Here is a 27140-nt window from a genome sequence, read left to right on the forward strand (position 1 = left end):
GCATAGCCATTACTCCAGGACCATCCCTGATATAGCTACAACACATTGGCATTAGCCAGTGGATGAGCATTCCAGTGATCCAGGCACAAACAGTTGCTACCTATGCCATTGTGAAGATGGTGAGTTATCTTCTTGGATTGTGCAATGATGTGCATCAACTGCACAGTGGCACAGGGCCAAAGGGCAGACAAACCTGGTATGGTTACTGGTCGTAAATGCTGCTTTTATAGCCCTCATGAGAAACACTGCAACTGCCATCTGAGCTGCCTCCTCTTGCCATATATTCCATGGCCATGGCAGGGTCTAGCTGTAAGGATGTCAGCCAAAGACCATCCCAAGTCAGACTACTGGTAAGACAGCATCATTGCCACCTGTGGGTACACAACTTGGAACTCATTGGTTGTGGGTGTCAACCAGGTCATGAACAATGTCGTTGAACTGGCTTAATCAGGCTGTGCATGCATGGTCTTTTCTTCCCTGTCATCTGTGCATACACAGCCTGCCACTACCCCTTATGGGAGTTGGCAAGTCCATGGGCAACAGCATTATTAGGATCAACACATAGTACTTCTTGCTGGAGTGCATTTACATGGACTCATATTCCTATCCCTTCCCTGCCATGGGATCCTGCTTAACCTCAACACTACAAGTCAACACAGTGGATTTTGTCAATGGAAATGCCATGGCATCTCCACCCCCTCACTGGAGGATATAGGCCCTGACTCCCCACAACCTCCCAGAGTACATGACTACAATGTTCATTTCCCATGAGCCTATCATAGTGCCACACTAACCTGTCACTGCATCCCCCCACCTGTGCCAATGATGGTAACTGTGCCATGTACATCTCATAATCTGAGGGATAAGGTGATGCGTGACACAAGGTGTGGCTAGTCTATGTAATGCACTGCATAGCCTATATGTGATTATTTATTTATTGATTTGTTTTTGTTGACCCAGAAAGTCCTATTGGGTAAAAAAAAATCTTTTTCTTTGTAGGACTGGGGAGAAAAGATCTACAAAGTATACATCTAATTTAAGTTTTATTGAAGGTAGAAGTATGCTAACTGACCATGTTATGCATTGAGATCTTTGTCTTTAGTTTAAATAAATATGTGCATCTCATACTTAGCAATCATTGGCTCAATTAAAATGAAATTGTTAGTGATGTCCAAGCAATGTATTTATTATCTAAGGAGTCTGGGTGCAGGAAGACTGGAGACGGAGTGCTTGGGAATTCCCTGCATTTTGTTATCTAGGAGTAAAGTGCATAGGATTAAAATGCAGTGACTGGCTTGTGTTATAAAGATATAGGGAGATTATCCACCTATCCATGACCAGGTAGCAAGTTTATGTAGTGGATGTATGTTATCCTAGGTATTTCAGACATGGGTAGTTGTTAGTTTTAATGTTGTGATTCTGAAGCAATAGCCTTAACAGTTCTAGGAATAAGGCACCATTTAGTTTCCAGAATCCAGATTTCTATACATTCTACTTGAGACTGTGGAAAAAAACACTGTTGTTTCTATGTCTATGCCTTGGACATTGCATCTCATGTAAGATTCATGGGAGATTATAGTGCATAGATAAACTCCCAAATGGTGAAATGGCTAGCAGCTGGCTGACTGACTGAAAACAGAAAGAAGTAACTAAAGGAGACCAGTTTGCAGAAAGAGCAGGAAATAATCATGTGCCACAGAGTTCAGCACTAACCTGTGTAGTATATTTGTGCAATATTATACTGGATTTTGTGAGTGGTTATCAAAATCAGACTTTTTTCTGGTGAAACCAAGACTGCTGCGGGGCAACCACTAATTAGATGGCGATGCCAGGATCTCTAAAGAATGATTGGCAAGACTTCTAACATGACAGTGAAGTGTAAAGTGTGCTGTTTCCTGCTACAATGTTCGCTGACAATGCCACCATTGTCTAGATAGAGCCTGCAAGACTTTTAGGATTTTGGACAATATGTAGTAGCTGAAATGTAATGCCAAAGAGTTCAAGGTTATGTATATTGGTGTGGGACTGTGTAAAGGAAACATACATACTACAAATGGTGTTCATAGGGCAGTCAGAATAACAACTAATATAGACATTGTAAGCATTCTTTAGCTGATTTACAAAGCACACAGTTCTAGAACAAACTACTAAGGCCAGATGTGATGTACTGTGCCCTTTCTGGTGGCAATTCAAAGGAAAAGAGATTAGGTTTGTGACAATGTCCTGCAAGTTACTAAAACAGCACAAGTGATAGCAGGGTAGCTCAGTTGTTATTATTGTTGTGTCATAGCTCCAAGGTCTGATGGTCAGTCCTGACATTTTGTCATCGTCTCTGTGGATTTTGCAAGCTCTCTCAATGCCTGTATGAATTGTCTCCTGTATTCTGGATTCTATCTATTTCCAAAAATCATGCTGATTGATTGACTACAATAAAATTGTCCATATACATTATTTACCATTGGTCTTGTGACTGCAGTCATTGCTAAAAAGGGTACAAGAGGCATCAGGTTACTCAACTGGTTAACAAGTAAATAAAATATATATTAAATTAAAATCAAGTGACTGATAAAAGTGTAAAGGCTTAAACGGTTCAGATGTACTCACTGGAGGAGAGAAGATAAAATGGAAATATGGATTATAAACACTGGGATGTGTTGAGTGGCAGGTATACAGTTATAGAGGAATGTATCCTAAGCATATAGGTGCACAAAGAGTGAGGATAGGTTATAAAGTCCATCCATAACCCCTTTTTCCATGGGGTTAGGGTGTAATTTCAACAGTGCTAGTAATCTAGAGTCAAGGTTTACACTGACTTGTGGTTTCTTCCTCATCACACTCACACTTATCGCCAATTTATAATGTCTAATCCACCTTTTCCCATGGGATTGGGGTATCACTTCAACAGTGATAATCATCAAATCGAGGTTTACACTGCTGGGTGGCTTCTTCCACACCACATTCACACTTATGGCCAATTCAGAATGTCCAGTCCACTTACTGCATGTCTTTGGGAGGACACCAGAGTACCAGGAGTAAACCCACATGAGCACAGGGCAGATATGCAGACTCCACACAGAAAGCACCCCAGCTGAGAATCAAACCGGGGAACCTCTTGTTATGAAGCAACAACAATATCCACTGTACCACTGTAACAGCAGAAAACAAAGATGTTATGTTTCCCTTTAAAAATCGACTATTTTCTGAAGAAAAAGGTGGTAGAATCCTCAAGTACATTTCTTGAGATAATGGTGAAATGCTGGTCAAGAGAAAGTTTCAAAAGTGTTGGAACATGTAGACAAAGATGAGAGTCACAGAAAGTAACTGCAGCACTCGGGTGGACTTGATAAACTATAGGTCCTCTTCTGTTAGGCTGTACTGTCTCTAATAATTTTTCTTTTTTTTGCCATATGACTTCTTTTCTTACTTTATTTCCCTTCTCCTTTGTGGTTGTTATGAGATCTGGACACTTTAGCTCTTTTCTACATGATAAAGAATGTAAGTAGTTTCAAACTGCATAAAATAACTCGTATCTCAGATACTCAAGAGTATTTGGAAAGCTATTAAACTTTGATGGGCTTGCTAAAAGAGAGTTACTTCAACAGTTAAATAAATGTTATCTGATGAAATAGAAAAAAACAGACTGTCATACAGTGAGACCTCACTGACAGAAATGCTTTTGTCTAGTGTCTCTGCATCAGGCAACATATTTATTGTTAAAAATAGCTGACTTAATTGTGAATGTTCCATTTAAGAACAACAAACTTTCTTTAATACTGATGAAAAGTTTCATACAATTTCTGCTATAGTGATTTGCTGAATGAGCACTCAGAAAATACTGAGAAAATAAATAGTGCATTCAATGTACTGCAGTCGTAGCAAAGTGGTGTAATTGTCTGTTATTTGATAAATAAGAAAAGTTTGCCAGTATATGGGTTCACGATATCAGTAATAAACTTACCAGTCACTTACAAAAGTAGAATTTTTAATATGTTTATAGTCAATGGATAACAGATGAAGATCATCAGGGTCATAGATTGCTTCTGTACCTATAGTTGGTATAACATACATAGATTTTTAATATCTGATGTCAAACTTCAGCAAAGATTCAGATATAAAGATTTCCTCCCTCCCAATCTGCTCTCCCATATACAAGCAAGTTTGCTGCCTCTGGAGTCCTTCTTAGTCAATTCTAATCCTTTAAGTTATAACCTATCGGGAGGTGCCTGAGCTAAGATGTGTTCTTTCTTCACCTTTGCAGAAAGTAACTGTAACAGTATTCCCTTGATGTCTTCTAACTGCATTTATTTTTTACTTGATGTGTCTGGGTACAGTAAAAATACTTTTCTTGTGTTTTGTTGTGCTGCATCAATGGTACAGAAGATACCTGCTGTAGTGGCAAAGAAAGAACAAAGCAGTTCAGGGTGCCTACCTAGCTTTGTATAGTAACTGGGTCAGTGAAAGATTGAATATCACTGTAGCTGAGGTAATACTGTATTTCAAGGCACTTTATAAATCTGAAATAAATGATCAACTACAACAAAAGAATGCATTTTTTATTTGTATATAAGCTACATTTAACAGTAATTATAACATTTTATTAATGATGTTCCTCCATTCCAGTTTTCAGCTGAATGTCAGTCATCCACTGTGTTGACTGCTACCTAAGTAAAGTCAGACGTTCTCACTGCAGGACACCGCTTTTGTCTCTTTTACTTTGTGTTGTTAAAGACCTTCAGCAACACTCCCACTTAATTACTGTTCTACTCACATTTCTCTGCAGCAACGCATTGGGAAAAGGTGTACTGTCTTTTCAGCAGCAAGTACCTACCTGCAAAACATGTCATTTAACACATTACCCTTTTTTATTTTTTAAGAAAATTGTGTGATGTCCTTTTTTGGGCTATAGCCTTCTCCTTCTCAATATTTATCACTCCTTCTGTGGATTTATCTTCCAAAATCACAAGCTACTCCTGAAGAGCTTACACTTTGTGAGGGTTCTATTTTTTTTTTTCTTGAAAACATTATAATTTATTAAGATTTTAATGGCTTCCCATCAATCAGTAAGTCACTAAAATAAAGAAAAAAGCAAAACTACAGGAGCAGAACACAGAGAATAGCTATAGCTGTAATACCACTGTTCAGTGAGCAGGACACTTAAAGTGATTTGCTGATGTTCTTAAACTTACCTTAGCAATACAGTAGGCAGTGCATAAACTCCCGAACAGCATCCCTCCCATGACGTTTTGGCCATTCCATTCATATGCAAAATTAGTTTTAAAATTTACAGTTTCCTTACACTGATGTCACTGAGGAAAACAAGGAACTATAACCAGTGACGTAGGCGCAGATAAAGCATCTCTTGCAGCCATAGACTTTTAAACTGGCGCACCACTTGCATGCATGAAGGTGCCCCATTAAATTCTATGGACATAGCACTCATCACCCTATGGTAACGTCACAAATGGGAAAACAAAGTTTTTTGGGTCCTTTCCTTAATAAAAAGTTTTCAATTTTTTTCATTATAAAACAGCCCCCAAAAAAGTAAGGCTAAGCTATAAAATACATTGTGATACTTGACTAGTGCTTGTGTAGTGTAGGAGTGATGTTATTGATTTAACTAGGTTGTGTGATTGCAGAGACAATATATATAATTAAATGGGGTGCATGGCTGCAGTCTTCCGAGGATTCTCCCATGTAGGTTTTGCCACAATGACACCTCATCTGCTGGTGAAAATCATACAAATGAGGTGATTTCCTGATTGAGCAAGCAGAAAGGCATTTGTGTAAGTGCTGTGTCTGCAGGAAAAATGTACACGGTTATAAACCATGTACCAAACTACAAATTTTAAACAGGGGCTGTAACAGCCCAAATAAAAGGTTGTATATGTCACAGTAACCATGCAAATGGCCAAATCTATGGCCATCGAGTCAAAAAAGTAATGCAATATATCAAAAATTTATATATTTTTAATACATATGCCATGTTTAAGCAGTGTGCATCAACACACAACAATGCTATTAAAAAAATAAAAAATAAAAAAGTGTAAAATATGAAATACAAAGATATGCAAAATTATTGTATTATAGTGGCCAGCATGCAGAGTCATACAATGGCAGGTTATAGTGGTAGCTAAGGAGATAGGCCCTGGTGTAGTGCTGCATCTAGGGTATACGCAATTGGATGCATGTAAATGAGGCAGGGTTATTGAATCCCAAAAAGGGCCACCGTGTCCGTAGGTACTAACTGTGGTAGGGCTAGAACTGTGCTGGTGTAGACAGAACAGATAGCTAACATTAAAAGGGGGTGTGTCATGACATGTTTAAGCAGATTGGAGCTTAGCAGCACCTGTTTGCCCTCAGCTAAGAACAGCTAAGTGGGTGGGTGGGGTGTCTAAAGCTGCTAAGCTATACTTAGCCCCGCGGCACATGTTTTCGCTGGTTAAAGAAAAGTTAAGCATACCTGCGTACATGGGAGGTTCTAAACTGCTGAGCAATGTTTACACTAGCTCCACAGGTTTGGGTGGAGCACCTCGGGGCTTAGCAGTGGAAGAAATTGAAAAAAAAATTAATAGGAAATAGCCTGGGAAAGACGATTAAGTATAACAGACTGATAAGCCCTGTTCCACTGACACTGGCCCATTCAAACCCCTCAATGACATAGCTGGCAGGTGGAATGTATCATAGTCAGCCAATCAAACAGGCTGCATCTGCAGCACACCAGTATAAAGTATGCATATACCCTTCAACCTGATATTTCCCACATACTCTGGACCATTGGAGTACACACTTGGGAATTTTAACTGACAAAATGATAGGGGCTGCTGCTGCTCTGCTACAACTGTATGTGCTACAGGCTGAGGTCAGTGGTGATGATGATGGTGTTAACAATAGGCCCAGACTGAGGCGTAGAAGAGTTTTCAGGCCCAGGGTAACCTTTCAGGGGCTACATGAGCTGGAGATAGTAGAGTGCTACAGGTTGGACAGGGACATACTACAGAAAGTCACCGAGCTCTGCCAACCTTGCCTCAGACCCAGAGCCAACAGAGGGGAACCCATCCCAGTGGAAACAAAGGTGTGTGTAGCCTTAAGAATAGTAGCTACAGGTACTTTCCAAAGAACTACTGGGGACATCATGGGGGGTCTTGCAAGCATCTGCATCAAGGGTACTCCACCAGTTCCTGGATGTCATGCTAACACATACCAGTGAGCACATTTATTTCCCCAGCATCCCTGAGGAGAGGACCAGCAACATGTGTCTCTTCCACCATGTAGCATATTACCAGTGGTACTGGGTGCCAGAGACTGCACTCATGTGCACATCAAAGCACCACCTGGTGAGAAGGATAGGATCTACATCAACAGCAAGGGGTATCACTCCATCATCTGCCAGGTAGTGTGCAATGCCTGGGGCATTATCATCACTGTGTGTGGTGGCAGCCCTGGCAGTTATCATGACTCCCACATCTGGCATGCATCACAGCTGTACCAGACATTTGCCAGGGGCAGACATCCCATATGGCCATCTAGTGGGGGATGCTGGCTATGCACTATAACCATGGATGATGACACCCATCAGAAATGCACACACGCCAACCGAAGAACACCATAATGAGGCACACTCACAAACTAGGAACATCTTAAAGCATGTGTTTGGGCTGTTAAAGTCACAGTTCGGCTGTCTTGACATATCTGGTGGAACCCTGCAGTACTCTCCAGCCACATGTGCACACATGTTCATAGTATCTGCCATGCTACACAATATGATCCTGTGGAAACAGCTGAAGAAGGAACATCACAGGGATGGGAGACACAGCCCCCCACCATTGCCAAGGTCCCCACAGGTACAGGGGGACTTGGAGGAGGAACCCCCTGAGCCTGTTCCTGTAGGAAGACATAGGTATGCCTAGTACGCCCTGGTCTTAAAAAAAAGGGAACGCATAGCACATACACTGACAACCTAGGGACCCAGGGACTAACACCTCACTCTGACTGACATACACAATAAAAAGGATGACAGCCACATCACACTACCTTTCCATTACCATGTATAGGCTGTGTACTGTGTGCATCCAACAGAGTCAGTCCTGAAGCATTGCCCTCTCAACTGCTGCAGGCACAAGGTAAATCACTCTTCTTAACAACAAATGAATGGGATAGTAGACTGTGGTAGCATATGTATGGTATTGCTACATGTATGGAAGGGAATGGAATGGGCTACGGGGATAGCAGCAGACAACGGACAGCTATGTGGGACAACAGGAACTCTCTGGCAAATACTGGCTGCCCCAGAATATGCAGTAGGTCCGAAGTCAGCAAAACCCACTGCATTATGTGAGGGACTTACAAACAACGGGGTCATAGGACAGATGCATGGATGTCAATGTTGGAGTCCCATACATACCTCTCAACCTCTTAGATCAAGAAATTTGTACAAAACCGTAAAGAAATTTGGGGCAAAGGCTCAAAAACAGGGACAATTGTTAAATATTGCTCTTAAAAACATCGAAAGTTGATGGATTAACAGGTTTTGCAGTAACATGAATTCTCTGAAGGGTAAGAAGTCTGAAACTCGAATGCCTGCCATTACTTTCTAACTTCAGTCTTTAATGATTTGCCAGCAATTTTCCAGACAACCACAATTTTATGAAAAATGGACCCACTATGCGAGGCAAACATCTGGTCATTCTGTGAAAATCTGTACAGTTGAGAGGTATGGTCCCCTACCCCCGACACACCCAATTGTCTACTCTTGGAAGAGCAATTTTAAGATGCTGTCCCCCATGTCTGGGCCTGTGTCCAACTGTGATATATGGCCCTGTTAAGATGTCTGGCTGTAAGAGTTTGAAAGATATGGCCAACATGTAGCCTTAGAAGAACAGTGCAACACAAACTGTCTGAGGACCAGAGCAGATGTATTGGGCACAATGCTGGCCAACCTGCTAAACAAGTACAGTCAGAGGTGTGCAGTCCATAAACCTGTGCATGATGTTATGACTTCTACCCCAGTCACACCATAACTACAACTACATAAGAGCAGCAACTGTGGATAAAGTCTGTGACTGGAGCAGAGCAGGACAAATGGACACATATAAAGAGAAGGAAGAATCACTGGCCAGACAAACGTCAAATGTGCAGACTAGAACACTTCATGCAGTAGCATGAGTCCCCTGCAGTGTATGGAGTCAGTAGACAAATGTCTGTCAGCAGTTCCTCACATTAATCTATACTGATCTGTCATTGACATACCAGGACATCACAGTGCTGTGCAAAATGTACCTCACATATTATGCAAACCTCTGCTCAGTTGAATACAGTCTGTACCCACCCTAGATATGACTCATTTGATAAAGATAGCACACAGCCAGGAGATCCCTCAGCCAGTATATCAGTGAGGCGCTGAACTGTTTACAAAGGTACATCAGCCAATCAACTGTAGCACACAAAATTCTGGACTGAAGTACAGGTAGGTCTGGCCTGGAATCCTACTCTTACTATTGATGGTCATACTGGGCATGCTCCTACACTTAGCTACTTTCAGTCCATGTCTGAACCCACATCTGACTATAGAACTGGGATGTACATATATCACTCCTGCATACAGACAGCTATGTACACCTTAACTGTCTATCCCCACCCCCATCATACATGTTTACCCCATCTTTTCATATGTGGCACATATACGATTTATCTGAATTTGTTGACTGTGATATACATACAGATATATAAGTAACATATACAAATATATCATTTATAGAGAGGCAGAGATAGGGGAGAGAGAGAGACAGAGACAGAGTGATACCCTGAAAGGCATAGAGTGATGTACTGCAGCAGCCACACATACACCAATTTTAACCAGTGGCATGTGCAAATACTTTGGTGAGGCCCATTGTGTAATAGTAGGTAGGTAGGGGTTGTAATCTCACATCAGTCGCTGTATGTGTGTGTGTGTTTCTGTCTGTATTGCACATACAGCAGAATACACACACCCAATAGGCCTAGGTCTGTGTAATGGCCACCCATATTTTGGCCCTGTGACTACTGTCCTCCACAACAGTGGTCTCCCTGTCAGCAGCTACTGACTTCATCCACTCCAACAGCACTGGCAGACATTCTCTACATATGTAAGTCCCGTGGCATATGCGATAAGTATATAGTACTATAGTGTAGACAGGTAGTGTTTCAATTCCCAACAATGGCAACTGTGTGTGTGTGTGTGTGTGTGTGTGTGTGTGTGTGTGTGTGTGTGTGTGTGTGTGTATATAAGTATATTCCCTTGTGGTTTTGTGTATTTCCTGCCTATATGTGTGCAATGCTAATACATTCTGAGGCCTGTTCCACCCTGTTAACCCCTCCATTGCCCTACTTTACAGGGCCTACTGATGTCATCCACCTTAGATGCACCATTGGACACTCTCCAGGCATATAAGCTCTGTGGCACATGCAATAAGTATGTTGCACTATAGTGCATGCAACTAGATAAGTTGGGGTTCTAGTCTCAATGCTGCATGTGCATGTTATACCATTCTGAGGCCTGTTCCACCCTGTCAACTCCCCCAATTCCATTACTTTACAGGGCTTGCTAATATCATCCACCTTAGATGCACCATTGGACACTCTCCAGGCATACACGTTCCATGGCGCATGCGATAAGTATGTAGTACATACAACTAGAAAAGTAGGGGTTCTAATCTCAATATTGCCAACTGTGTGTGTGAAGCATATCTCCTGTGACTGTCTTCTGTGTGTGTTGGTTATACCATTTTGAGGCCTGTTCCACCCTGTTGACTCCTGCCATTTCATTACTTTACAGGGCCTGCTGTCATCTGCCTTAGATGCACTATTGGACACTCCTCAGGCATATAAGCTCTGTGGCACACGAGATAAGTATGTAGCACTATAATGCATACAACTAGATAGGTAGGGGTTCTAATCTCAATACTGCCAACTGTGTGTGTAAAGCATATGTCCTGTGGTTGTCCTCTGTGTGTGTTGATTATACCATTTTGAGGCCTGTTCCACCCTGCTGACTACCCTCATTGCATTACTTTACAGGGCCTATTGATGTCATCTACCTTAGATGCACTGTTTGACACTCTGCAGGCCATACCTCTCAACTGTATAGAGTTTTGCAGAATGCCCAGATGTTTTCCTCATATATTTGGTATGTGTCTCATAAAATTGTGGTTTTCTGGCAAATCATTGAGAGCTGAAGTCAGAAAATAATTACAGGCATTTGAGTTTCAGATGTCATACCCTTCACAAAAGTAATGCTAATGCAAAACCTGTCACTCTATCAGTTATATAAGTTTGTAAGAGCAATATGTAAAAAGTGCCCCTGTTTTTGGGCCTGTATCCCCCATTATTGAAGATTTTGTCCATATTTATTGCTCCAAGAGGTTGAGAGGTATGCCCCAGACAGATGAGCTCTGTGGTGCATACAATAAAGACATAGTACTTTAGTACATACAACTAGATAGTTAGGGGTTCTAATCTCAATACTGGCAACTGCATGAGTGTATGTATATCCCGTATAGTAGCGTGGCTGTCTTGCATGTGTGTGTGTGTGTGTGTGTGTGTGTGTGTGTGTGTGTGTGTGTGTGTGTGCAATGGTTATACCATTTTGTGTGCCTATGCCACCCTGTTAACTCCACCATCACCAACCTATTCATGGCCTACAGATGTCATCCACCTTAGATACAGAGTTAGACATTTTCAAACACAATAACACTGTGGCGCATGCAATATGTATGGTGAGCTATAATGTACATAACTAGATAGATAGGTGTTCTAATTCCAAAACTGGCAGCTCTCTGTGCATGTGTGTTGGAATGCATGTCCCCCTGCAGCAGTGTGTGTGTGACATGGTTATACCATTTTAAGGGCATGTTAACTCCCCAGTGGCAATCCTTACTGCACCTGCAAATGTCATCCAGCTGAATAGTAGTGGCAGGCACTGCAAAACTGTATAAGCTCTGTGGTTCTTGCTCTATGTATGTATGTAGCGCTATTGTATGTAACACTAGGCAGGTAGGGGTTCTACTATCAACAAGGGCAGTTTATGAGTGTGTGTGTGTGTGTGTGTGTGTGTGTGTGTGTGTGTGTGTGTGTGTGTGTGTGTGTGTACATATCTATACCCCCTTGCAGCAGTGTGACTAAGTTAGGGCCACAAACATACCTCTCGACTCCTTAGAGAAATACATCTGGATAAAGCCATACAGAAAAGTGGGACAAAGTCTAAATATTAGGGCCAATCTTTAAATATTGCTCTGACAAACATAGAAAGTAGATACAAGTTGTGCATTCACATGTATTTTCTGAAGGGTATGAAGTCTGACAGGAAAATATCTGTGATTATTGTGTAACGTCGGTCTTTAATGATTTTACACTACTTTGGCAGAAAACCACAATGTTATGAAAAACAGAACAAAAATATGTGGCAAACATCAAGATATTTTGCAGAAATCTCTAGAGGTGAGAGGTATGGCCACTACCTGTCCCACCCTGCAGGTTGCAGTCCATGTTTAGCCAGGTGTGACCTATGATAATGACTCAAACAGTACAGAGTTCCCCAGAGTGTAGTACAATAAACATTTCCTAAAGTTGTCTGCTACTTACATAAAGCAGTTATTTCACATCAGAAGTACCTTAATGTTATGAGAAATAGCATAATCTATGGTAATGTGACACAAAGAAGCTGTCATATTGGCAAACCAAGGGAAGACCTGTCTGTTGCACTTGCAGTGGGTATGGTATGCCCTGCCAACTGTCACGATACTACAAGACGTGTCCCATATTCCATATTTGATAACGTTGCAACCCTACTCTGTGTTGCCTATGTGTGTTCAATATGTAGACATGTGTAGGCCCTGTATGAAGCTGCCATCCCAATGACCCACATATATCTAGGCATGAATGCTAATTGCCACCACCCACATATGTAGGTACTGCCTAAGGCTGTGGCAACTGTAAGTGGTGTGCTGTCTGTCATTCACCCACAAACTGATGTTAACACACTGCTATGGAGTCATTCAGCAGGTGTGGAATGTTGCCAACGTCCTAGCCTCAAGCCAGATGCAGAAAACAGTACCATCATACCATATGGCGAGGACATGGCCCCACTATTTCCCACATCAATGGCAACCCCATAAAAACACAAACTGCATTGACAGACCTGGGTACTCAGGTTGATAACACTGTTTCATTCAGCCATCAAGTAGTGGGAGTAGTCAGAAAAGCTTTGGACGTGGTTCATCACATAAGTAAAGAGACTGCATCCAGACAAAAGGCGGACATTACTTCTATATAGTCCTCAGTTGTTACAACAATACATTATCATCATGGCTGGTCTGTTATGTACCTATGCAAACATCTGCAGCAACTGGAAATGCTATGTTAACACCCACAAAGGTTATCCATGGCCTTCAACACCTGTTCCAGCAGACAGCCTTGAATCAGTAATGCCACACTTGGTATCGGACAGGTTGTCTACAGGTGGGCTGTGGCATTCATAAAAGGCAATGTTGTGCTCAGCCCTTCAACAGCTGCCCCATATTTGTGAGTCTAACTCTATGCTTATTACCAGCATGACAGGCCTGAATCAAATATGCGATGGCAGAAAAACTTGCTGGAGAGACAGGTTTGTCTCCCAGAGGCTGCCCTGTCTCAGGAATACACTTCCCATGCATATCAAACAGAGTACCATGCAGACTCTCATCAAGTGCATCCGTGATGAGTGGATGGAAAACCAGAAATCTGCCCCAGGGATCCAACCTGTTTCCTTCAATGCCAGGGGCAACAGGTGAGGATTGATAATTCTGTTGGGGATAAAGTAATGGCTTGGCTTGTGAGGGACCCAGGGCCAGCACTCTAGTAACATTGTATGGACCTATGAACCTGCTATCCTACGGAACTCCCGGGTGATATGTATCAAGAGTAGCATGCTGTGTCAAGGGGTATGCATGCAAGATTATGCTGTCTGCCCCCATTAACCCTCACACACTGTTCCACGCATACACACCTAGGTAAATATGCACATATCCAGCTGTACCTTGATGAGGAAAAAGTCTCTGAGTTGCCACTATGCCATCATGAGTGTCTGTAATGGCAGCAGGTCATCATGACTTACACACGCAGACACCTGGAACAGAAACAGAATAAGGTCTATCAGACAACAGTCAATCAGCAGTACTGACAGCAATAAAGCATCATGGCATAAAGGTACATACACTTGCATGTGTATGCATGACAATAGACAGTAGACAGCACCTTACAGGTCATAACACTACTGCACTAGAAACTGCCATTAACTGTACTATACTCACCCTGTGCATCTCACACATATTAGCATGTCCCCGCATCAATGGTAAGGATAACAGGGATGTGGCACAGGTATCATCACATGCACAGGGTGTGGTGTCAGGTCGCTAAAGGCCCAGGCTGTGCCATACAGCTGACATCATGTCTGTGTGTCTGGAGGGGGTGCTGGTCAGCTGGGCCATGGATAGGAGCTGTGTGTTTCTGTTGGTGACCTGCATGTGACAGTACTGTGTATGTGCATGCACACAGTCAAGCCATGTGCTACCCCTACATGAGGGTATGTTGGACAGCCATGGACAATGTACAGCTCACCATCTCCAGCCATGAACATGGAAACTGGTTCTGCCAGGAGTGGCACTGGCACCAGGATGCCCAGGGCCAGATGTGGTACTAGTTGCTGATGGTGACCAGTGTCTGTGGGGTCTGTGTCCCTCACAGCACTGCCCAAGGTCACATGCCCATGGCATGCCATGTCATGGTGTAGACAGCAGCCTCCCTTCGGTAGTGCTGGTGGTACTGCCACTATGGGAGTGTGACTGTGCATAGACATGTGGGCTCTCAGCTGATGTTGTTGACCTACATCTATGTGTCTGACGCCCTACTCCCACCACATGATCCAGCACAGACATTGCATGGTTAAGGAATGACAATTTCTCACCCCACCATCTATCCAATACATCAGCAAAATCACATAAGGCATCACCAATACTGTGGATGGAGTCATGCATGCCAGGCAGTGTGGCATCAATGACCCTGAACATCCATCTAGTGTACTGTTCACAATGTGCCTTTGCCTCCATGATGGACTGACAGATGCATAGGGTGACACATGCTGTGACACCTCTGACAGGTGCTGGATGGTCAGCAATCCTCCTTTGAGCACCCCTGTTAATCTGGCTGTGTGGGACCTCATCAGCTCTCTGGCTATGGCTACTGTCTACAGTTACAGATGCCATAGTTACCACACTCCCCTGTTTTATTCCACCACCCTCTGACTGCCCAATATCTGTGGCTGCTGGGGACTGGGTATGTGTGGGCATACTGACTGTGTGCGGGAACATTGGGGGTGGAAGTGGGATGTCAACCAGTGGGACACATTCAGCCCTCAACAACCCCACCTGTGCCTCACAATGGTCACCATCATCATCATCATCATCATCAGAGTCCGATGACACACAAACATCATGTTATGAGGGGAGACACACTCCAACCCCATGGTCACCTGTGAGGGGTAGACAACATGACTACATTAATTCCTGCACTATAATGTCTGCTGATCCCCCCTCACACACACACGTATAGGTAAGATGCCACAAAGGCATTATACAAACTACACCTTCTGACTGATGCCATGCACAACACACAATCAGACCACAACAGACCCACTCTGTACAGGCCCTCAACAACATGCAGTGCAGCTACGTCCAGTTAATGTTGCTAGTACTATACACTTGTGAGATGTGTGACAAGTCAAACTATGTGATGGTCCCTCACCTAAAACACAGTGCACCCATTTACACAATAGTAATGCACCCCTGTATAGCAGACTGGCTACACCTTTACAAAAATACATGATAATATGTTACAGCTACTGCATATATGCCACTGTGCTTACCGATGCGATGCACTGCAGTGAAACCCACCACAACTGAACATGCACATATTGCAATATGGCTAAGCTTAACAGTAGTGTCCATGGCAAACTGGCAGCTCTTACAAGCCTAGGGTATAGATGAGCCATAACAAGACAGTTCCACACTCACTGGCTATAGGATGATGGTCCCCATCCACACCAGAGGTACCTACAGATTTGTGGGGGGAAGTCTTGTCAGCAGACACACATGTGGCATTGGTACAGGATAATATGTGCATTTATCAACATGTACAGTACAAACTGTTAGACTACCCAAATTGCTGACATTCACAATATGTGTGCACGTGTGCATTATAACACCCCACCCACAAATGCAGATTGACCTGACATATGTGTACAGGTATGCAGATGCTGCCACTATGAATGCTACAGTATTAATGTGATGACCACTGGAGGCTTACCTGAATGCTCTTCAGCTGTGGAATCTGTGTCCCCCACCTCCATGAAGTATGTTGTGATATTTTCTTGTGAGCTGGTGGCTGAACCCAGGTTTTCTAGGAACTCCTCTGTGGCTGAGGGTGGGGGTTGTGTAGCAGGCTCTCCCCTGGTGCCAGCATGGTCCCTGGTCAAAGCTGCAGGCCTTTGCCATGCATGATGTATTTTATCTGTAGCATGGTGTTGGACCTGTTCATAGCTCCTGTACTGGTGGCCCACATCATTCACCGTTGCTACGAGGTCTGGCCACAGTGCAGTGCATTCTTGCTGGTCATGGTGAGTCCTTGTCAACAGCACCCGGTGATGGAGTCTCAGGGCATCAATAAGGGAAGTGGTCTCAGCTACTGAGAAAGGTGGATTGTGACATCTATACATCCCTTCTGACAGACATGAAGAGGGGAACACATCACAGGACTGCATACATTACTCACCACAATGTATGCACCCTGCACATCCACAATTATCACCACTAACTCCCACATCATACCCTGCCATCTATCACCACAGTATGTATGTGGCTATCAGCAACATAGTTACAATACATCATGCATTGCCCCCTGATCCTGATGTTTCATGCTACTTGCTGCATGTGCTATGAGGTGATCAAATGCATTTACCTGTTGCACCTATTACTGCTTGTTCATAGCCTATTTACATGGTATGCTGTGGTGTCAGCCTCCTACTGTTGTATTAAGTACCTGGGCTGTAGGCCCACCCCTCAAATCTCCCTGGCCTTCCTCCTTCAGGTTCTGGACTGTATGGCTGGACAATGTCCTACAGTTTCCCCCTGCCAGTGTGGTTGATATGGGTGTCCTGGCACAGAGTAGCACCTGCCTCATGTACACGGATGGGCAACCATCTAAAAATACCACCAAGCCTGCATGAACCTGCAGTCCATGCTCTCTCCCTGTCAAGGCCACATATCTGTCCCCAAACAGGTTTTCAGCACAATCAGTACACCTCACAAACCACCCACACCTACACAATGCACACAGACATATGCAGTAGACCTCAACATACACAGCCACAAGAAAAGGAGTCCTCTGAGGCAAAGCCACATGTGAAGACCACAGCCATAAGCAGCACATACCACACATAGCCGCACACTTGTGTCCTACAACCACACATGCATCAGCACGTCACATATGTTATGCATAACAGACTCCACTGTGAGACATGGTGATGTGCCTCTCACCTGGCTGTATATGTGGATGGTCACAGTTACTTGTGTGTCAAGTGACACACTCCGCCATATCACATACTCACTGCTGTCTTTCACCAAAAGGTACTGTCATGAGTCTGTCACAGTCCATGTTGCTGTGCCTGACCTCAGATGTATGTCCCTGGACTATATTCAGTGAGACATGAGTGAGCACACTGATTATGTGTCTCAGGCAGGTATGTCCCTAACCTTAAGGAGCATTCCTCTGTCACCCAGACTGATGCTACAATACATTCAGGAAATGATTGACCTTAACATGTGGCTTTTTATCCTGTGATATTCCAGGGAGGACCAGTACCTATAAGCCTGGGATGATATGGTCAACAGACCACAATGCTCTGCAACAAATAGCCTCCATCTGTCTCAACTGGCCTTCAGATGTCTGGAAATGGTTCTTACCACCCCCAAAAGTGCTGAGGTTATGACTACCAACATACAGCTGTCAACACAGCACACATTGAAGGCCATGCTGCTAAACCCTAGGTGTCTACATATGACAATGCCCTCAATGCAAGCATTATTAACCCTGGGAAATGCTAACATCTGTGCAGTCACACACACATGCTGTAAAGATGCAGAGAGCACACCAGCCTTAACTGGTGAACCAGCCTATCGTGCAGTCATACCCCAAAGTGTGGGTGGAAATGGCATGGGACATGTGATTTCAGTATATATGAGATACATACACACCTCCACACTGTAAAGGCAGTATGATGCACAGGGGACACCGCAGGGGCAGTTCACCATTGTTCACCACTGGCGACACACCTATTCAAATCATAGCTAGCTGCCAGCCACCACGTGTGACCAGGAAGCCCATCCTGCCTATATGTACCTCAATAACTGTATTCTGAGTTGGGTCTGTACCCTGATCTTGGGTCACTTGAATGACCCAAACATACATTGGAAGATGTAACCATGCCAGCACACAAATGGTCAGAGAGCCATCAACAGTGGAATTACAAACACATTGGTACAGATAGGATCTACCCCCACATGATTTGAAGGTGTTTTGGAGTTGATATTACACAACACATGTTACCACTGCAACATCCCTACAGTATCATCCTCCATGGCAAAGCAACCATCATGCAGTCACGCTAGCAGTCACCATCTCCCACCATACCCATTTAGCTAGGTTCACACATGTATACACCTCCAACATGGAATACAGCCTCCTGGGGGTGGTATACCCAGCTTCACAGACCCAATCCCCCCATAGGGACAGGCACCAATATCCATGTATACACACATTGTGCTACATGTCCATTTGTATAGATGCATGGAGTCAGGTATACCCAACAGGACTACATCATCCTCTGCAAGGATATGTACACCTGTCTGGTGGACATCTGCAATACATAAGTATCTTTAATAGGGACGACATACCGCTGTCTGAGACAAACTAGTGGCAGGTACCCATTTACAAGCAATGTCTCATTAGTGTGAACAAGTGAATGGGATCACTCCTGGAAACCTTCACAGCAAACCCAGATGCCACATTGTAAACATCCACTACAGACAGTCATCTCCCATTCTGCACATATGTCTGCAACATCACAGGACACAGCTGCATCTTATCACTTGTGATGGTCAAGGACACCAGCTATACCAGTGCTGTAGGTATAGCATACTTGATGCCTGACAGATTCAGTGTAGGCTTCACCCCATCAGGATGTCCACAACACCTGCCCCTTCTCCCATATGTAGGGAACAGATCACCACTGCCATGTGAAAGTTATGGTATACATCCACCATGGAAGCCTATCACATCACAGGATGCATCCTACATGATCCCAAGCATAACCTTGCAACAGCATAAGCCACTGTATTCAAAGGAGGCCTGACTGCGGTGGTGGTGCTGCGGTAGCATTGTCGTCTTACAGTATGACATTGTCCTGTTCGATTCTCAGCTAGAGCGTCTTCTGTGTGGATACATGTGTAAATGGGCATACCTTCATTGAAGGTTGTGTGTCAGGGCCGGCAACTCGGCATGTAAAAATCTACTGCCAATCATTAGTGGACCGGAGTTCAGCTGTGGTGACCCCTAACCGGGAAAAGCCAAAAGAAACAACAATTCTAAGGAGGCCTGACTATCACCTTTGTCACAGTCATGTGGACAACCACTGTCACCCCTTTACACTAAGGTGGTGCTTCCACCACTCTGTCACATTATACACCCATCAGCCTAACTTGGCTGTTGTGCAAGGCAATAGCACAGTTTATAGTGAACCTCATTAACAAGGACATTGACAACCTGCACACACTCCATTATGCAGTTAGGCTTTGTCAAGGAAGGGATCATGTCTGTTACACTCGGTTGACCTCTTTGACACACTCACCAAAGGCATGGACAGGGGGTGACAGTGTACAGTGCCTATGTTGACCTGGGCAACATCTTTGACAGTATAACACATGTAGCCATAATAGATATATGTGCCCAAGTATGCATCACACCATATGTTACCATAGGGGTAGCACACTGGCGTGCTGACATGACCCAAGTAATCCACACAGGGGAATCCACCCCAAGTGGTTGACCCATAACTAGCAGCATAAGCTGTTGTTCTGTGTTTGGGCCTCTGTTATGTGTGATGTACACATTGGTGGTGCAGGATACAGCTATTGGTCTATGGCCAACCATGTGTGCAGATGAGTGCATGCTATGTTCTGTCACTGGATTCCTAGTGATGTGGACATCTGCTTAGGAGGGTCTCATGCAGATACATGACTGGTGGCAGAAACATGGCCTCAGGCCACATACCAGGACATGCAGTGTCAACCACTTTGGGGAGAGTGGCATCCCCACATACTATCACAGTACTAACAACATCCAAGGCAAGCAACCAATCATGTGGGATCTGTGCATACAGGTCAATGGCAACATGTCATTTCACCACCATGTTGCTTCTATTCTATGGTAAACCTTCCACATGGCCCACCTCATACCTACGGGTATGTCATCCAGGGACACGGGGTCCTAACATCCCTGTGTTCCCCACAATAAGGCCCATTGTTGTGTAAAATGTCCCATTCATCATGCACCTCACACAGCAGATGCAGCAGCTGGAGACATCACAGAGGTTCCCCACCAGGGAGTACCATGGTCTCAAACATCTACCATACATGGATAGGATATAAGCCCAACCCTTTACCCAGTTTCATACATACTCCTCAAAGGTGACCTCTGTCTGGCATGCAAGGCAATCACAGACTCCACATTGTTGGGACTACTGCACAAGTGCAACTCAAGCTCTACTGTATTAACACACACACACACACACACACACACACACACACACACACACACACACACACACACACACACACACACACACTGGTGTGTGAGATCAGCTGGTCTTTTTGGTGGCTTAGATGTGTTTCCTACACACTCACCCTGCTGTGAAATGGTCACCCTGTCCGCATCAGGCAGGGTAACTATTTACACCTTTGCAGGCGGAAACTGGATGACTGGATGGTTAACTGCACATACACCCTTGGGATACCACCTGTGTCCCTGTTGGACTGAGGCATCAGCTACTGCCTTACATACACATGGGCTAACATGTGGCCTAGGCATATGGGGGCTCAGGGCCCATAGCCAAGTAACCTTGTATGGTCCTAGGTATACCAATTATGGCCTGTGTACTGTGACAGACTGTGTTGTTATGTGTCCACACCCATCACTGCCATCAACTGTGGTGTGTCCCCTATGGGCAACGTTGCAGTGCCATGTCATACAGCCAACATCCGACAAATATGTCAGTGGTACAAGTGCATGTGGACATTCCAGCAACATCTGTGCCACTCAATAACTGAGATCAGTGCATATGTGGTGTAGGGTTTCTTCCTCGTAGGTGTCTGACATCTGCAGTACCCAGATGTATGTGGACTGTGTACATGTGCCTGATATATGTGGACCCCATGCCAGACCAATGTGGATTTGTGGAAATCAGTTGTACAATATGTAATGGGTGTCCCCAGAGTGTGGGGAATGTGTTTGTCACATGCCAGTCCCCTCAGAACATAGTAATGGTACATTAATATTGGGTACTGTATTCATTCTGTTACATTGTATGCTCGATATGTATACACTGTTGCCGAGGCAGAGCCTGTACCCCCCCCCCCACGGCTACTCCCTATAACTCGCTGTCCCTCTGCAGGGGGGTCACCTGGTATGCTAGCTATAGCTGTCAGGCAATGTGATACAGGTGTGTAGTACACAGTGACCTAGCCAGAGTACATCAGGAATAGTCAGGGATACCTGGACAATCATCAAACTAAGCCTGTATGACATTCACAGACTGAGTGGGGCTCACTGACAGTAGATGATGTGATATGCCAGCTGTATCCACCAGTAGTTACTGTCACTATTGTACAACAGAAAATCCATTAGCATTTATACTTGAGCTGACCATTGCTGGGAGGACTCAGGGGCCAGAGCTGTGATCTGTCACTGCAGACAGAGCCAAAAGGGAAGACTGTAAGTGCTGGACAGCAGAATAACAGGAACATTCCAAGATATGCTGTTGAGAGCTACTGTTGAAATTCCTATTTCCCATGACTGCATCCCCCATCTGCATTCCATTATATGGTGAATTCTATGACATACCTGGTATAGTGCTGTACTCCATTGTGATCAGAAATCTAGTGGTAGTTTTCCTTGGAAATCACAGTCTGTCTTCATGAAGAAAGTCACAGACCTCCTTACCATAGGCAGCAACTTGCCTTTTGTAGGTAATGCTCATGAACAGGCAATTGCCTGTGTGCCAATCTGTGACAGACACTTGCTAATAGCATTCAGAACAGTTGGATTGCATTTTCATTAGCCAATGGCATGGCAACACAGTGCTATAATTAAGGCCTTCATGTAGGTCTTGGCCCTTTTCCTGGCCTGTGAGGAGGACATTATTGAGGTGTGCGAGCCATAGCATCACAGAGAGTAGATAGAAATACTGTTCACTGTTTGGATTGATGTGGTATGTCCACAGTTTTGCATGCTATGTTTTGCCATTGTTAGAGTTAATGATTCTGTGGCAGGTTACTGTTTAACAATGTGTGTTGGGGTCAGTAAGGAGACAGGAAGATGTGAGTGTCATACATCATTTTTATCTGAATGTGCATGCTGCTGCAGTTAATGCTGATCTATAAGATGTGTGTGTTTGTAGGGGGAGAATGTGACACATGTCCCTGTCACCTGAACATCCCCTCTCGACCCTTTATGTATGGGTACTGTGTTGATGCCCTGTTCTAGGTGTTTGAGAGGTATGGTAGGTCTGTAGCAGGTAGTTGAACATACTGCTGCATGTGTAGTAGGCCACAGCTTATGCATTCTGGCAAGGAGTCATACTAGGGATTGTGAAGACATTGGGGACAGCAAGCTGTATATGTCAGTGAGGGAGCAGTGTCAGCTCTTGTGTCACAGCATGGCCAGGGTGAGGGTACCCATAACAGTCCAGATGAGGCATGTGCCCCTCGTACATATGTTAAGTAGTAGTGCCATTCAGAGACTGGTAGGGGACATTTAGGACACATATTCATATTTGTGACATGTGTCCCACCCACCAGGCCTTTGATGTGCTACTGTAGGTGGCAGTGACTGCGGTACCAGCAACCAGTTCTGCTGGTCAGTGCAGGGCTTAGTTATTTGTATGTTGTATTGACAAGCATGTAGTTGTTGTGAAGCAGACTGGACTGTGGGTCTGAACTGTGTGTGTGTCCAGATGTCAGACATGCTAGGAATGTAAGAGACAGAGTTACTGAGTCATTATTATGGGAGGTGTAGTTGCAAGACATATGTGCATGCATACAGTGTGCTACACAGGACTGGCATGAACATGTGTGTTTAGATGGCTATGATGTGTGACACTGACCTGTCTGTCATGCCTTTGTAACCTTAATCTGCACTGACTTGCTAGTATTTCAGCATGCAGAACAGGTTTGATGACAACCATGCCATAAGTAGGTGACACAACTGTGGACATTCTGCAACAGTCTGTGCATTTGTCAGCTCTACCTGCTATCATAGGCTTCATGTCAATCCATCAACATGTATTTGGCTATGTAGTGGTTCAGTGTCTGCATCAGAGGCCCAAGTACACTGTCATTTATCACATTATATGTAGATGTATTGCACTGGTAATCAGTTTATCTTTGTAAAACACCAATAATTCTCCAGAGGTTTGTTGGCCTAGTCGTCTAATTCACTATACTGTAGTTCAGAGATTCCTGGGTTAATTACTTGGCAGAGGTATATATGTTTCCTAATGTTACATCACTGTACTGCATGATATATTTACAAAACAAAAAACAGCAATTCTCCAGAGCTGAGTTGGCATAGTGGTGTAGTACACTGCACTGTAGTTCAGAGGGTCTTGGATTCAATACTTGGCAGGGGTGTATATTTTTTCCTAGTGTTATATCACTCTACTGCATGATATATTTACAAAAAAGCAGTAAGTCTCTAGAGCTGAGTTGGCCTAGGGGCATACCTCTCAACCTCTTCATGCAAGAAATCTGGACAAAGCCCAAAAAAATGGGGGGGGGGGGTCAAAGCCCCAAAAATAGGGACATAGTTTAAATACTGCTATTATAAACTTGGAAAGTTGCTAAAGTAACAGGGTTTGTTTTAGCATGCATTTTCTGAAGGATTTGAAGTCTGAAACTGAAATGTATGTCATTATTTAGTGACTTCAGTCCTCAGATCATCCCAGTGATTTGCCAGAAAACCACACATTTTATGAGGATCAGACGAAAAATATGAGCCAAAAATCTGGACATTCTGTGAAAATCTGGACAGTTGAGAGGTATGCTTAGTGGTGTAATACACTGTACTGTCGTTCAGAGGGTCCTGGGTTCAATACTTGGCAGGGGTGTATGTTTTTCCTAATGTTACATCAGTCTACTGCATGATATATTTACAAAAACACCTATAATTCTCCGTAGCTTAGTTGGAGTAGTGAGCTAATGCAGTAGTACAGAGAGTCCTGGGTTTTAGACTTGGCAGGGATGTTTATCTTATTGATGTGCAGGACAGTGTCTGAAACAGATAAGGTGTTTTAAGTGGCTTTGCATGCCATTGTGCTTATCCACACTTAAATCCACTCTATTTTCAAAAAAAAGAAAAGAAAAAAGGGGTGATAGGAAAATGGTGAAATGGAGCAAGCAGGGAGAAAAACAATATGAAAGGCAAGTGGGGATGTGTAGGATGGGTGTAGCAAAGGACCATAGCTCTCCATTTCTTCTACAGCAACAGCTGTGCATGTTGTGAGCAATTTGGAATTTGGAGCCTCACATCCTACAAGGAGGGGTGTTGGCAACATAACTTTGTTGATTATTTGCTGGAATGATTGATAGAGTATGTGGGGGCAAAATGGAGAGCTATGTATGGGGCAATTTCTTTGAGGGACAGATGCCCTGTTTTTTTTTTTTTAAGGATTGAGTGGAATGTTGGGAAAGGGTTGTTGGTACATTTGGGGAGGTCAGTTGGGTAGGAGAGGTTGCATTTACAGACAGACAAGACAGCAGACAGTGGGGGGAGTGTGACACATGAGGGGGGTAAACACCTTGGACTGGGAGCATGTTTGGGAATCAGAGGACCAAGTGCCCCCAGATGGAGACAGTGGGACTGAGGTCTCCATCCATGGGCAATCACCACTGTCCTTTCATGGTCCCGAACTTAAATGAGCTTAAACAAGGCTGTTTTCCCAGCCTTTGCTGCCATTGGACCATTTTTAAAAATGCTAAGCAAAGCTTAGCACAGTGCAAACCCACTAAGCTTAGTTGAGCATTGCTTAAACTGGCAATGCTTAGCAATGCTTAGCTCTGCACAAACCCACTTAGCTGCAGCTGTGCATTGCTAAGTACTGCTAAAACAGGTCCTCTTTAAACATTGCTTGGCTTCACTTAGCAGTGCTTAGCTAAGGGCAAACCAGAGTTTTAAAAAAATATATTGAAAGTGTTTCTTCATTAATGATGACTTCTTATTATGTGTATCTATTTCAGTTTATATCCCCTAAACATATGGATTTCACTATGTTATCTGGTATTGTGATTTCAATATATTGGACATTTGTGTGTAACTGTGGCTTTTATACTCGAGTCTCCACTGGGGTTCTTGTCAAGCTGGACTGACCCAGTTAACAGATTTGAATGTATACATAAAAAAAAGAAAAAACATTTACATTTACCTACTGCATATAAAAAGCTGAATGGCTGGTATTTGAACTGTGCATCTTCTGCACACGAAGCCATCATTCTAACCATTCAGCTACTGAGGATATAGTGAGCTCAACTATACTGTTCCCTATCACTCACAGTTATGTTTAAGCACTACTGAGTACCATACCGTGCCATGCAAACTCACTCAGCTATGCTTCAACTTGACCTTTTAAGTTACAATTAAAAGCATCTGTTTCTAATTTTAGATGTTTGGCACATGTTTATTGCTAAGCACCATGCTGCACAAACATACACACACACACGCACACACACACACACACACACACACACACACACACACACACACACACACACACACACACACACACACACACACACACACAATAAATAAATACATAAATAACAGGACACTACTTTTTAACATTCAATTTCACTGCCATATGGCACTCTGACAGTACAGGGGGTGTGTTATGGACAGTGTAACACACCCCCTACAAATATATTTTTTACAACTGGCTGCGGACACATTTATTTTAATATTTTAGTGCCATACAGCACTTTGACAGTGCAAGGGGTGTATTATGGTCACTGTAACACACCCCCTACATATAACATTTACAACTGGATGCACAAAGTTCTATTTAATATTTTAGTGCACTTTGACAGTGCAGGGGGTGTGTTACACATCTCCAAGCACTGTAACACACCTGCTACACTGATTCAGTAACCATATACATGGTTCTACCTTAGTAGCGCCTTCATTAATATACAAGGTGCGCTGCTGAGGGGGAGCTGCAGACATGGCATGGTAAGCTCCATGTAGGGCTTGCACTATTCCTACATGGAGTTTGTGAAATCTGGCATTTGTTTGCAGTGAGCAAGTCCCACCTTCCCCAAAGCTCACATCACATCTCAGAAGGAAGCACACTCTTAAAGAAGTGAAAATGATATCTTCCTCAACCTCTGTGGTAATGTAATGTCAGCAACAAAAATAAAGATAATTACTCATGCATACAAAACAGAGCAAATTAAAAATACAGATTTTGCTTACAATCTGCTTAGTTAGAAGCATAAACATAATGAAGCAACTGAGTCGAATAATGGACTCATAGGAAAATGGGCATTAAATACTGTAGCTGCATTGGTAAAAAAAGTATCCTAAAACCATACATACTGAAATTATACTTCATCTTCACAGTTCAGAAATGTGTCAAATGGCAGCTATAAATACAAGCTTGCAAAATGCCTCTTTCAAAGCACATTTATCTGATGGATAAGTTATTGTGAAACATACTGAGGAACAAAATGCATATGTTGCCATGGTGGTCATTC

This window comes from Protopterus annectens, chromosome 10.part0 (genome assembly GCF_019279795.1).
Source record: "Protopterus annectens isolate FY-2018-M chromosome 10.part0, PAN1.0, whole genome shotgun sequence".
NCBI classification, from domain to species: Eukaryota; Metazoa; Chordata; order Ceratodontiformes; family Protopteridae; genus Protopterus; species Protopterus annectens.